Consider the following 6,475-nt stretch of genomic DNA (forward strand, 5'->3'; position numbering starts at 1 on the left):
GACTTAGGAAGGCTATCCACCCTATTTCCTTTTCGCGCTTGATATGTGGTCTGGTGTGGTATCGTGTACCCATCCGAATGTCGTTTAAATATTAGTTATATATCCTATGTACATATAGAGTCATAAAGGTTCTTCCAGTTCATTTAATACCCTTGGGTAGCCAGGGTATACATCCATGTTCATACATACCAGTTACATTACTAGTAAGCTACCATAGGGGTAGTTTAGGAAGATATTAGAACCATTACTAGAATGCAATATCATACAATGAGTTAGTTCATTCATGAGTCAATACTTGCTAGATAGAGAGAGAACACACATTACAACTAACACACGCAGAACATTACAGTACATTACTTTACAATTACATGAGTATGTTTACATGATCACATTTACACGAGTACATTTACATTGATACGTTTACATAGAGATCCTGTTATAAGCATGCCTATATATGTATAGTTATATAAGTAATGTTTAAAGGAATTAAGAAGGCTATCCACCCTATTTCCTTTTCACACTTGAGATGTGGTCTGGTGGGATATCGGGTACCGTCTGAAGGTCGTTTAAACATTAGTTATATATCATGTCTACATATATGGACATAATAGTTCCTCTTATTCAGTTCAGTACCTTTGGGTAGCAAAGGCATCCGTTCATATACTTTTACATGATTACGCTTACATGAGTACGTATACATAGATACGTTTACATGAGTGCGCTTACATATACGTTAGTAGGATAGACATCACTAGGTGTTATAGCATGGAACGAGTTCAGGATCTAACTATCCCGATGAATTGCAACACATTGTGATAGTTATATCGGGTATACATGATCATAGTAATGTGGATGTTCACGGCTTGCATATACGTAGGGGTCGTGTAAAGGTCCCAAAATCCCTTTGATAGGGGAGCGTTTAGCCTGGGATCTAGCCATCACATTATGCCTTATCCCTCAAATAAGGCAATAGGAGTACAAAGGCAGTCACTTATTACAAATACTGCAATACTTACGAGATTACCCTAGAATTAAGGTAATTAGTACGGTTGTAGTTCGACACTACACCATAGTACTATTTCATTTTCCCATTACATTCACTTCGTGAACATTCACACGACGCACGATAATGTAGAAACTATATTTTTGGTTAATGATAGTCAGACTTGGGAAAATACACCTCTTACAAGAGACACACACAAACACTAGATGCCTTGGTAGAAGGCTACATATAGATCAGTTACGTCTTAGTAGAAGACTCCATGTTATAATAGCAGGAGTCATAGGGATTTCTAGAGTTTTTCAAACGTTTACAGTAATTTTACATACATATTCAATACTTAAAATTCATATACATACAAATTCTTACATACAAATTAAGACACTAAAATACTTATGATCTCACCAGCTTTAAAGTTGATACCCTCTTTCAAAATAACTTGTATCCTCAGGTCAACCATAGACAGGTACCGATGCAAGGTTCAGGAAAGATGGGGCTCGTTCAAGACGCCTCTTTCATTTTGATTTATGCTTTAGTGTTTATCAAGATTTGACAGAACACACTTGTATTAAAATTATATTATTAATGCAATGGATGATGTTGTTGTTTGTTTACAACTTTTCATTGTTGTGATACTGTACATGACGTCCTCCGCCCCAGAACGTTTCCACCGTTCTTGGTTTTGGGGTGTGATAGGTTTCATATGTGAAATTTTTGAGTGTCCGGCTTCACAATGCAAGGTCCGACAACCCCGTTAAGCCATGTTTAAGGGTCCTACAGAATCCCGATGAGTGTGCAATAGTGTTTTATCGGTTTGGTTCATTACTTACCACAATTTTAGGTTAAGGAAATCTAGATATATGAACTTTTCAGTTGATGAATTCTCATTAGAATAGTGAGTTGTACAGTAATTACATAATGTAAACCCTAGTATACAAGGGTTAACTGAGTTGACCGGTTTGACTTGTTGACTTTGTTTGACTTTGACTTGACCAGAATTTGATGGTTGTCACAAAGTTAGGGGTTAACTCAAAGAGCTGGACCTTCACGAGATTTCTGAGAAACAAGTATACTCGACGAGTCACATGAGTGCACTCGGCGAGTCAGGTCAAACTTGGACTGTTGACTCGAGTTTGACTTTTGTTGACTTTAGGTTTTGGTCAACATGAGTAATGGAGACCATGGAAGGGTAAAATGGTCCTTTACCCATTCCAAGAGTTAGAGAGAGAGAGAGAGAAAACAACCGTTGGAGTATCTGAGTATGAGTAGAGTATTAAATAGAGATAAATATCCTATGTGTTAGGCGGAGGCTAGTTCTAGATTTCTTAGTACGAGACTTTTACTTACTAGCTTACGAGGTAAGTTTTCTCACTATACTTACCAAGAGTGGTATCCTTGTGTGATCTAGATGTTTATTGTGCTTACACTGTATCTTAATATTCTGCATTATGTCTTTCTGATTAATGCTGAGTGTTATTATTATGAGCTTATTGGGTTGAGGCCGGAGGGTCCCACTGAGACACATTGACCAGAAAGTCTTATTTGAGTTATAGCCTAGAGTGGCTAATGAGTTGTGTATTGTATTTTGGAGAACTTACTAAGCTTCATGCTTACCGTGTTATGTGTTATGCGTTTCAAGTACCTCTCAGGATCACGGGAAGACACCGACTTGATTGTACACACATTAGAGTTTGAGTTATGATTAAGAGGATCATGGATTTTTGATATATACAGTTTTTTGGATATGAGATTTGATGATTTGACATTGTGACATTTTTGTGATTTTATTATTTTGACAAATGTGTTTTTAAATTAAAAATTTTGTTTTGAAAATTTATGTCGTTACAGTTCAACATATAAATATCACACCATTAGTAAAGTAATTTATAGAATAATAAAAATTAATATTCTATGATGCAGGTGAAACACATATACGATAGGAAGGGTTAGATGGTTAAAAGTCTAAAAAGTTTCAAATCCCACACATCTAATATCAATTGTAAAAGTCAAAAGAAAATACTTTTTTAATACTATAAAAATGAAAGAAAATAGTTAACTCAACGATTAGATAACGATTATTTGTAAATGAGAAAATTACACAGATATAAACGAGAAGATTATTTGCTACTTAAATTCTCATCAAACTTTTTTTTTTCCTTTGAATCAACCCCCCCCCCCCCCCCCCCCCCCTTCCTCAATTCGACCTTGCTTATGTATTCATCACTTCGTTTATATTTATTTTGAAATTTGACTTTAAAAAATACCTAATATTTACACCAAGATACTTAACTTTTTCTTAAAAAAATGTATAATATTTATATCATCATATATAACTTTTTTTAATGAACTCATGTAGTACGCATGTCTCACAACTAGTTTTTTCAACAAAACAAACCACTACACATTCACACCCATTTTTCATAGGTATGCAAAAAAAAAAAAAAAAACGAAACCAAACAAAAAAGCCCGATCCATTTGAAAAGCCGATGGTTTGGTTTTTGTTTTTTGAAAAACCAGTTTTTTAGGTTCACTTTGGCTTTTTTGAAACCGAAAAAAACGAACCGAACCAAAATATACAAAATGACATCGTTCTACATATAAATATCACACCATTAGTAATTTATAGAATAATAAAAATTAATATTCGATGATGCAGGTGAAGCACATATATAATAGGAAGGGTTAGATGGTTAAAAGTCTAAAAATATTCAAATCCCACGCATCTCATATCAATTGTGAGAGTCAAAAATGATTGCTTTTCTATTCTATAAAATGAAAGAAAATAGTTAATTAGCAATCACATAACCAATTATTTGTAAATGAGAAGATAAGTTACACGCATATAAATAATTCACATAATCTTTTTTTATAGTAATTTTCATTTTATTTAAATGGTTGAGACATTTCATATTTGTATTTGAGTATATATTAAATAATTATGAGCTTTTAAAATCCAATGAGCATAATCAAATAATTTGTTAATGAAAAATCTAAAAATAAGAATTAACTGAATAACAGAAAAAACGCGAAGAACAAATAAAACCAAAACCGAAAAAAACCAACAGTTTGGTTTTTCAAAATTAAAAACCAAACACTTTTGTACGGTTTTGGTTTTAATTAACGACAAACCGAACCATATTTACCTCTAACTTTTGTTATCAATTACATACATTTTATTAATATTTAAATTAATAAACAAAATTTAAAAACAACGAAAGGTCTGATATCAATCAAAATTCTTTATAGAAATTAATAATTAAAATTTAAAATTATTTTTATACATAAAAAGTGTTTACAAGTAAAACCGTGTCTCGTGATCGATACACAAATTCATATACAATATGTATCTTATCGACTTATTCTTCTCAAACAGAATATCGCCTCAATTCTTTTATATATTTATTTAAAATAAACAGAATCCTTGTAGATTTCAAATATAACTTTCCTTTTCGTAGTTCTTGACTTGACGTACTACTCGTCCCTACAACCGTTCCCTATAAATACAAATCCTAACACAACCTTTTCAAAACACCATTAATCTTCAAAATCTTTCCAGATTGCAAATATTCATCAGAGAAAAATTCAAGGACAAAAGATGACAGGTTTCAAGTTCAATTTGGCATTGATGATGGCGTTCATGCTTGCATCTGTGCAGTTTCAAGGCACGGTGGCTCAAACTACCCATGTGGTCGGCGATGCCTTGGGCTGGAATATTCCTCCCAACGGACCTTCTCTTACACCACTTGGGCATCAACTCAAACCTTCAGAGTCGGCGATGTTCTTCTCTTTAACTTCATCACCGGATTTCATAACGTTGCTGAAGTCTCGCAGGCGGCTTACGGCCCATGCACCACCGCCAACCCAATCTCTATCTCCACCGTCGGCCCTGCTAGAGTCACCTTGAAAGCACCTGAAACCCACTATTACGTCTGCACCGTTGGAACTCATTGCCAAATTGGTCAGAAGCTAACAATCAACGTCTCCGCCACGTCTGCCACCCTTCCACCAGCACCAGCACCCGCCACTCCTGCTCCCGTTTCTCCACTCACAGTTAGCACCATTCTACCACCGCCATCGCCCAGTTTTGCTCCATCTTTCACCGCCGTGGTACCCGTCAGTTTCTTGGCGATGGCTTTAGCTTTCTTTTATTAGATCCAGTGTTTACTTAGGCTGAGATATGTGTACGTAATTTGCTTTTGTTTGAGTTTTCTTTTTTTGATTTTATTCATATTTCATGTACGCAAGGAGATTGATATTGCTCTATACTGTTTATGTGAGTAAGTATTTCTATTATATTCGTCTTTTCTCAAAAAAAAAAAAAAAAACTACCACGTTAGATAAACTATCAAATAAATTCAAATAAATTCAAATAAACATCAAATATATCATCTATAAACTATCTAGTAAATCCAAAATAACATTATCCATAACATAAAACAAGAAATATTTGGCATCTTCGCTTCCCCATCGTTGTTGATTTGGTTCTTGAAAGAACGGATAATATCTCCAATTGTGGTCACAAACGTCGGGATTTAAAAAAAAACATTAACATCCACATCCTACAAAGTATATATATAAGTTCAAAAATACAGACTTTATCATTAACAATTTAACAAACTATCAAACCACCAAATTAATTAATGTGTTAACAATTTAACAAACTATCAAACCAACAAATCAATTAAATCTTTAATAATTTTACAAACTACCAAACTACAAATGCATAACAAATGAATTAACCACTTAACAAATAAAAGTATCAAACTACCAAAAATTACTATAAATGCATCAGGTTCTTGACAGTATAGCAAAACCATCAAATTCTTTAAGAGTTTAATAAGTATTAGTGTTGGTTATGGTGCTTGTGACTTTGACTACCATTGGGATGGAGCACTTGTACCCACTGTAGAAGGAGTTTAGTCCTAATGCCTCTCACATGCCCCATTCAAGCACCTAACACCTTCTCAAATATTGTGATCCAATCAATGGAGGTCGGATCACCATCGGATTCGGTTATGTTTTGAGTCTTTAAAACAACATCACTAATTAAAGCATTTTGTATTTCATAAAGATTGTTAATATACTTCAAAAAAAAAAAAAAAAAACAATCTACTTCAATTTAAAGTAATAAAAACAATAATATTGGTCTTCAACTAACAAGATCAACAAATTCCCTTGTTTATTCACATGCCCACGGTGAAATGACTCAAATCTATTCATATTCTATTTGATATTACAAAATATATTATACTTGAATAAACATAAAAAATATATGTTATAACTGAATAAACATTACTGTATCTTACGTTTTTAAAACAAGCACTACCGTAGCTGCACACCCCTCAAGGATTCTTAACTACTTGCTTCTTCCGACATTCTTTGTTTTTAGTGGATTAGTTTTTTAGGCTTATATGTTAAGAAGTGGTCAATAGTATCACTCCAATGTTGCAGATCCATACCATCGGGGGTTCAAGC

General features: G+C 33.7%; 1 pseudogene; it reads left to right on the top strand.

The window, feature by feature from the left end:
- The first annotated feature begins 4,595 nt into the window (after positions 1–4,595).
- LOC145046097 (stellacyanin pseudogene) lies at positions 4,596–5,152 on the top strand (annotated as a pseudogene).
- The last annotated feature ends 1,323 nt before the right edge of the window (positions 5,153–6,475 follow it).

The sequence above is a fragment of the Lactuca saligna genome, chromosome 5 (genome assembly GCF_052625555.1).
Source record: "Lactuca saligna cultivar CGN05327 chromosome 5, ASM5262555v1, whole genome shotgun sequence".
In the NCBI taxonomy this organism is placed as follows: domain Eukaryota; kingdom Viridiplantae; phylum Streptophyta; class Magnoliopsida; order Asterales; family Asteraceae; genus Lactuca; species Lactuca saligna.